This window comes from Brassica napus, chromosome C1, assembly GCF_020379485.1.
Source record: "Brassica napus cultivar Da-Ae chromosome C1, Da-Ae, whole genome shotgun sequence".
In the NCBI taxonomy this organism is placed as follows: Eukaryota; Viridiplantae; Streptophyta; class Magnoliopsida; order Brassicales; family Brassicaceae; genus Brassica; species Brassica napus.
Genome location: NC_063444.1, coordinates 34,160,714 through 34,169,209, shown reverse-complemented (window position 1 = coordinate 34,169,209; position 8,496 = coordinate 34,160,714).

Here is an 8,496-nt window from a genome sequence, read left to right as displayed (position 1 = left end):
GAAACTCCTTCTCCAGACACACGGTGCCCCAAGCACCCGATCTCTCTTTTCCAGAAAGAACACTTGTTGAACTTGGCATACAGCTTCTGGTTTCTTAACCGTTCCAACACTAGCTTCAAGTGTGCTTTGTGCTCGACCTCTGTCTTGGAATATATTAAAATTTCATCGATGAAGATTATCACGAACTTGTCGAGATAATCGTGGAACACTTCATTCATCAATCTCATGAAGGCCGCCAGTGCGTTAGTAAGGCTAAAAGGCATTACTACGAACTCGTATTGTCCATAATGAGTTCTAAACGCAGTCTTCATGACATCACCTTCTGAAATTGGAATCTGATGATAGCCCGACGCCAAGTCGATCTTTGAAAACCAACTTGCTCCCCTTAGCTGATCCAACAACTCGTCTATCCTCGGAAGAGGATACTTATCTTTGATGGTGATATTGTTGATTCCTCGATAATCAATGCAAATTCGCATGCTACCATCCTTCTTCTTGACAAATAAGACTGGAGCTCCCCATGGTGAAGAGCTAGGTCTTATGAAACCTTTCTCCATTAAATCTTGAAGCTGTTTCTTCAACTCTGCTAACTCCGCAGGTGCCATGCGGTAGGGAGCCTTTGCTTTTGGCTTCGCTTCAGGTTCCAAGTTAATTGTGAAAGGGTTACTCCGAGGTGGAGGTAACTCTTTCAACGCTGCAAATACATCCTCGAACTCTTGTACTACCGCAATATCCGTAATTTTAACTCCACTGCTAGTGGGCCCTTCACTAGCAGTTATTGTTACCAGATACGCTTATTCATCCTTAAGCAAATCTTCCACTCTCAAGGCAGCTACTAAAGACACAGACTTGCTTGGACTGATCCCGTAAAACACTATTTGTCGTTGCCCGTTCTCCTTGAACAAAATACGACTTTTTCCACAATCTAATTGTGCCCGATAGCCTGATAACCAATCCATGCCCAAGATAACTTCATATCCTTTTAAGGGGACCACCAACAAATCTGCCACAAACATCTTCTCGCAAATGACTAACAGAACTCTTCTGAGGCAGTCTTTTGCTTGGAGGGTTTGGTCTCCGGGAGTCATCACAGCCACATCCATCCTGTCAATCAAAAATGAACCCACAAACTCGACAGCTACCTCAGGGGCCACAAAGATATGTGTTGCCCCTGAGTCGAACAATACATGTGTGGGACGCCCCGCAACATGTAAAGTTCCTACTACAACATCAATATATATCAACAACATAAAAATTATCCAATAGAAATTAACCAATCCATCACAAGAAATCACACAACACAAAATCAATATAGTAAGGTTAAAGAACCCAAATACCTGTGATGGGACCCTTAGATGGGCCTGGAGGTTTAGTATCCTCTAGTTCTAAAGCGTAAACTCTACCTCCTATAGCTTGCCTTTTTGGCGCAGGTGCGATTGCAGGTGGAGCTGGAGGAGGATGGACAGTGATTGGCGTAGCTGGGATAGGACGATTGACACTGCACTGGGTAGAGATATGTCCTTTCTTTCCACACGTGTAGCATGTAGGATTGTATGAGTTTGACTGAAAGGATCCAGGTTTCTTCCCGAAGCATTCACTTGACTTATGGCCTGTCTTGCCACACTTAAAGCATTTTCCTGTGAACAGAGGTCGTCGACTTGGCCCTCCCGATTCCTTTTCCTTATCTTTACCCTTAAAAGATCTTTGGTTTCCACCATACTTTCCTTCTTGATGCTGCTTGGATTTCTTACTTGCCGCCTTCTCAGCTTCCAATCCGATCTCCACATTCACAGCATTTTCCACTAGCTTGGTGAGACTCTCGTAGTTCCCGACTGCCAGTCTATTTTTCAACTCTGGTTTTAGACCAAACAGAAAGTTGGATATCATGGTCTCCTCATCATCTTGTCCTCGCAGCACGTGTCGCCGCAGTCGCATAAATTCAGATTCATATTCTCTAACTGTCTTATCTCCTTGTACCAAGTTTGCAAACTAGCGTTGAAGCCTTCGCTTGGATTCAGGAGTGAAGTACTTGCGTTCAAATTCTTGTTTGAATGCTACCCAAGTGGTGACCAGATGTCCCACTTGGCGATCCCTACTCTCCCACCATTCTCTTGCGTCTTTGTCTAAGTAATATACTGCCATTTTCTTCTTAGACTCTTCAGAACACGTCAGGGTCTCAAAGTTTTTCTCCATAGTTCGAAGCCACTGGTCGGCTTAAAATGGATCTGTCCCGCCTTCAAAATGTGGTGTATTCATATTCTTCATCGCAGTTATCAACGGTAAAATCGGTGTAGCCACTGTAGGTTGTGGTGGCATAAGTGGCTGAGGTTGCACCTGAGGTTGTGGCAGTGACCTCGCTATCACGTCATGAAGCATCTCCAGAATGTGCTCTATTCCTACTCCTTGTTGTGGTTGATCATGAATTTCTGGTTCAATCGGGTTGTTCCGCCTCACTGGTCTAGGTCCTTGGACACTTGACTCGCTATCACCAGTTTCTGGTCTTCCCCTTACAGTACAGTTTGGTGGAAAGTTTTCTTTTGGTGGTATCTCTTGATCATATCCAAACAGATTGTTGTTTCTTCCTACATTTTCTTCACTGGATCCTTGGTTGGTGTGCACCAGTGTTTGCACACTTCCCTCGGATTCATATCCCAGTCCTCTTCTTCTTGAGACTCTTTTTGTACCCAACATCCAATCATGTCCTCCTTCACTCTTTCCCCTTCTTGCCATCTGCAATCCACGAACATGGAATTTCCTATTAAGAATACTAATTAAAACGGACCTCTGCTGGTTTCCTAACACATCTTTTGCGACACATTTGACTCGATAAAACACGGAAAGTACGTGATTGACCGCATGATCTAAACCATGCTATGATACCACCTCTGTAACACCCCCGAACCGTTTTAGACATCGGTCAGTCAGCCGAACAATAATCAAACAAGAACATGCCCGAACGACCTTCCTCTGCCAAGTCCGGAAGTGTTACGACGGGTTGAGAATAGACTTTCCAAGTCACAAAACATAATTCTGTAACCCAGAATATCCATTCAAAACTCGCTTCCTCTAATCTTCGGCCTGAGGCTTTGCAACCCGTACCGAATCATAGAGTTGTGTTAGGTTGGACTAATCTAATATCACATTCAACAAGTCACGATTATAAACATACTTTATTTTATATATATAAAAAAAGAAGTTCACAAGCCTAAAATATTATACATAGGGTCCATGGACGCAGCCGAAAGTAAAACATACATTCATATATCTTGAAAACGAGTCTTTAGCAAAAGATGTCCAATCTACACCAGCTCCTATAGTTCCGCGAGCGCTATGGTCCTTTCTACTGGTCACCTGCAAAAGGATGTGAGGAGTGAGTGAACTAGTTTCACTCAGTGAGTCTGGGTTCCCTATCTAGCATATACAACTACTCGTCATTCTAAACCCCACCCCAAACACAAGCACGACGGGTAGTTCAACAATCAATATTCAAGATGATAAAGCATGACCGATTTAAGCAATAAACCATTAAACCGTAATAAATCAAACACTCTTTATGAGTGTCATATCAATCAACCATATATATATATACTCCTAGGGCCCAACATAATCATTCTTTCTCCACATAAGGGACACCGACAATCCCTTCACTATTACACCACACATGCGTAGACGCTCGGGAATCGCCCGGTCACGGTCCTCAATCGGAATCGCCGTGCCCCGGTCCTCTATCGGACTCGCCGGGGGCTGTCACATCCACGTGTGACACTCGGCCTTGGTGATCAAGCCAAGTTAAACCGAGCCCACCACTTTCTGGACCACGACTGGTTTAGTGGTACCATTTGAGGAAGCAATGACCTGCAAACTACTACTAGAACCACCACGAGGTTCTCACACAACAGTACCAACACGAGGTACATACCATAACAACATATAATAATCACACAATCACAATAAACCGAGTGCTTAGACTAGTCTTGCTATCCACTTAGCCCAGACATCGTCTCAAGCCTCAAATCCACAAACTGACACCTAGACCGGTCCAGCTATCCTAGCTCGGAAGCCGTCTCCAATGTCAGGAACCTGCATTAAAAATTCGTTAACAAACAATTACCCGTGACTCACAGTGATTAAGCGATGTGGCTCGAGTCTTTTATTCCAGATGTTGACCAAACCCCTTTTATCCCCTCCAAATTTTCGTCTTGGTACCGTGATGTTAAATCCCAAAACCTAACCTCAATGTCTTGAATGAATTGGTCTTGACAGATTAGAACTCGGAAAGAACCTTCTTTCTCTTCTGGACAGTCTTTCGGAACTTCCCGGCAGTTTATCGGTCTTCGAAAAATGTCTATACTTCTAAAGCACCTCACTTCTTTCTCTCTCTATCTCTCTCTAAGCCACGTTTTGGAGTGTCCTTGGTGTGTCTGAATGAGCAAAAATGAACCAGGGTAGTTGGGTATATATATAAGTTGCCGGCCAATAAGAATGAGCCACCTGATCGCCTGTGTGTCGTCCTGCATGCTTCCGGTCGCATGCGTGGCGACACATGGGCGTCCACATGCCCTGGTGCATGCTCTCTAGCCATGCCAGAAGATACTTCCACGTCCACTTGTCCTTCAGCATGTCTGGTGTTCATGCATCGCGACACACGGGCCTCTGCATGTCAGTTCGCATGCGCAGATCGCAGGTATTGCGACATCTGGTGCTTCTATGTGTCAAGCTGCATGGAACTGCTTCATGCACGTCTATACCTCCTTCTTGTGTTGATACTCAACAGGTTAAATGGTTGACACCACGTCCTGATCCCTTAGATCAAGCCACCTCGAGCTTCTCGGTCGTTTTGTGCGATTTCGGCCCTTCTGGTGAATTTTCATCCCGCGATCAATCCCGAATATTTTTCCGCTCCCGTTCTGATGAGCTAAATATTTTTAATAGACTCTAGACTAACCTTAACCTTGAGGATAAAAATTTCCCGAGCCTTCGGCTTCCCTGAGAAATTCCATAAAACCGAAATTAGGTTTTTTTTTTTTAAGATGGGGTATTAGATTTTTAGTTGAAGTTTTAGAAGGAGTAGTTATGGTGGAAATACTAAATGAACTCCTCACCAACATTGTCCCTTTATGGGGTGACTTGATGTAAGAGAGGTTTCTAGATCCGACTCTCACGTTGCAAGAATCCACATTATTGTTAACAAGATATGGTCTATTGGAAACATAGCGCAAAATTTGACATATTCACAGTGAACGAAACAACAGTAATGTTCAGAATCCATTTCTGGAATCGGAGAATCCAGTGAGGATGGAGCTGGAACAGAGTTTTGTCGAGTTAAATAATTTTATCTACAGTGTCGCGTGATTTTATGAGTGATCACCATTGCTGCAACTCCAAAGCTTTGGTTAGCCAAAAACTTCTAAATAGAACTTGATTAGAAGATTCCCGATGAAACTCAAATGATGAGGCAGAATCTATGAAGATGAATGAATCAATTGAGATTTAAGCCTCAATAGTTCTGGTAACATGTTCAGTGGCGGGGGCAGGATAGCTTTCCACTAGGGTCAGTCTGATAACAACTCAATTTACAAGGGTCAATAGGTTAGTTTTCTAATATTTCATAAAATTTTAGAAGGAAAATACAAATAATTATTTTTTTTGCATGGGTCATTTGACCACCCTAATTACATGCCGGCTCCGCCACTGAACATGTTAGTGAAACTCAAGTAACATAGAAAATGAGAAATTAAAAAAGATTATATTATTGATTAACTAATTCTGTTACACAGCTCTCTTATATATGAGGGATCAATCTCGTTTCACAACTATACCAAGACCAATTACATTGGTACCCAATCCATAAATTTCAACTTTGACCTTATATTCCAAATCCTAAATCTAAACTCTAAATATAATATTTTAAAACTTAAACCTAGACTCTACATCTCATTCTTCAAATCCTAAATATCAAACCTAAACTCTATATCTAAACATAAAAACATTAACTAAAAAATAAATGTTTCAAATTTTGGCATCAAATCTTAAACATAAACTTTAATTATATTTTTTTCAAACCGTAAACGCCGTACTACAAATTCTAAATATTTATAAACCCTAAAACTCAAGTCTAATCATAAACATAAAATTACAAACCCAAACTTACTAAAATATAACCGCTTAATTATATATACATGAATAAGACTAATATTCTTTTTTTTTTTTACAAAAATTACATATATACTTTACATATTTCAGTTACAAATATTATCATCTTTAAATCCAAACCAATAGACACAATTTAGTATGTGGCAAAATTGTGACTAGTTCGTGTATGTTTAGTAACAAAATGCCACATATTAGTTTGGTATCCATGCTATAACCATATTTTCGTGACAAAATGTGGCTATAGAGATTCTAGGCACGATTTTGGCCATAATCGCCTTTTAATTTATGGTTATGCGCGACAGATTTTTACTAGTAACATCGGGTATAAAGCAATGGGACTGAGATACACGCACTCATGTTTGCTTTTGCCATAGAATTAGGGTTTACATGGTGAAAATAATAACCTTAAGGACAACTCCACTGTTCCTCTAAAATTATTCGTTCTCGTTAAAGTGTTTGTTTGTAAATATTTAAATAAGTGTGTTTTATATAGAAACCCTTATATATTAATTAAAGATCATTTAAAAAGTTGTGACTTTGAATTTGTACTAATTAAAAAGAGACTTTGCTTAAATGTTACTTAATTAAGATAGCAATTTAGCTTACGTGACAGCTTAAGAATCAATTGAAAAAATGTTGGTCAAAATCTAATTAATAGGAAACATTATATCAACCCAAAATATAAGAAGTGTGTATTTTTTCCTTAAATAAAAACTACAGAATTACCTAATATTATTAACATATATATGACAATTAATGACTATAAATAATAAAGATTTAATAACAATTTTTGCATCTTTCTTCATTTTGTTTAATTTTACATTATTAAAAAATTAAACAATCACATTAACCATATAATAAAAAAATACATTTTTTTCTTATATGCTATATTTTGATTTTTTTTAAATGACTTTAAATTACAAAAATGAGGAAACCTTATATGTTATGTTTTAAAATTTTTAAAATGATTTTAAATTACAAAAATGATGAAACCTTATATGTCATATTTTTCTTATATGTTAGATTTTTTCTTATATGTTATATTTTGAATTTTTTAAAACGACTTTAAATTACAAAAATGTAAGTTTTCTTTAATTAAGCATACGACAAAAAACATTAAAATAACATATATCAATTCGATGGTTGATCTGAAACCTTTCAAAACCATATGGAAGATAAATGTCAAAATAATTCAATTGTGGAAACAATACTGTTCACTTTTTTCAAGGATGTGTTTGGTGGAAAAAAATTAAGTTTTTTGTGTCATAATTTGTTTAATGTCCAATCCGATCAACCAATGATATATTAATTATAGTTTAGTTCCACAATTTTTAATAAAAGTTGATCATGTCCATTGGAAAGAAATTATATAATAATAACAAAAAAATCTTATATATATAAATAAAATGATCACATATATAAAAACTTTTCCATAATATATACAAATAAACTTATCTTGCATAAAGCGCATGTCTTACCCTAGTTGGATAACTATTCATTTAATAGTTAAACTTGGGAAAGTGAACAGTTAAACTTGGGACCAAAAATTAAAAATTTGACGCTGTTTAAATTAAGAAGGAGGTAAATTTGGTGTTTGGTCGTTAGTGGCTTAAACAATCAAACACGTTACTAACACGCATGGTAAAATAATATTAAAAATATTTTTAGTTTGCATTATGTTAAGATAGAGGGTGCTAAAATTACTGTGAATTTTAACTGAATCTTTATATAATAGATGGTATTATTTGGGTTAGTACTACATGAAGCCATCACCAATTTTAAATTTATTTTTCGAATATCTAAATTTTTGCATATAAATCTATCCCCTATATATTATTTGTGAAACATTACAACTTCTTTTTGTAGCCACATGTCATCACTAGGATGATTCTTAGAATTACTAGAGAAATATGTTGGTCCATCTAATTATATAATAAACTTTTTATTAAACTAACCATAAATTCATTATTAATGTCAATTATTATTTCCTTAAATAAAGATTATGGAATTGCCTAATGTGAGTAAAGTATATATGACAATAATGATTTTGAATAAAAAAGATCTGATAAAAAAAATGTATCTTCTATCAAATTTGTTTAATTTAAAACTATTAAAATAACTTTAAAAAACAAAATAACCATATTATAAAAATTTAGATTTTTCTGTATATTTTATATTTTGAATTTTAAAAAATGACTATAAATGACTAAAATTGTTAAAAGTCTCACATTCAAATTTTGCGATCCATGGTTTAAAATTTTTGTTATGACAAAATACAAATGATTACAAAATCATATAAGTAAAAGTCTAATTTAATTAATCATTAAGATTTAAAATATATAT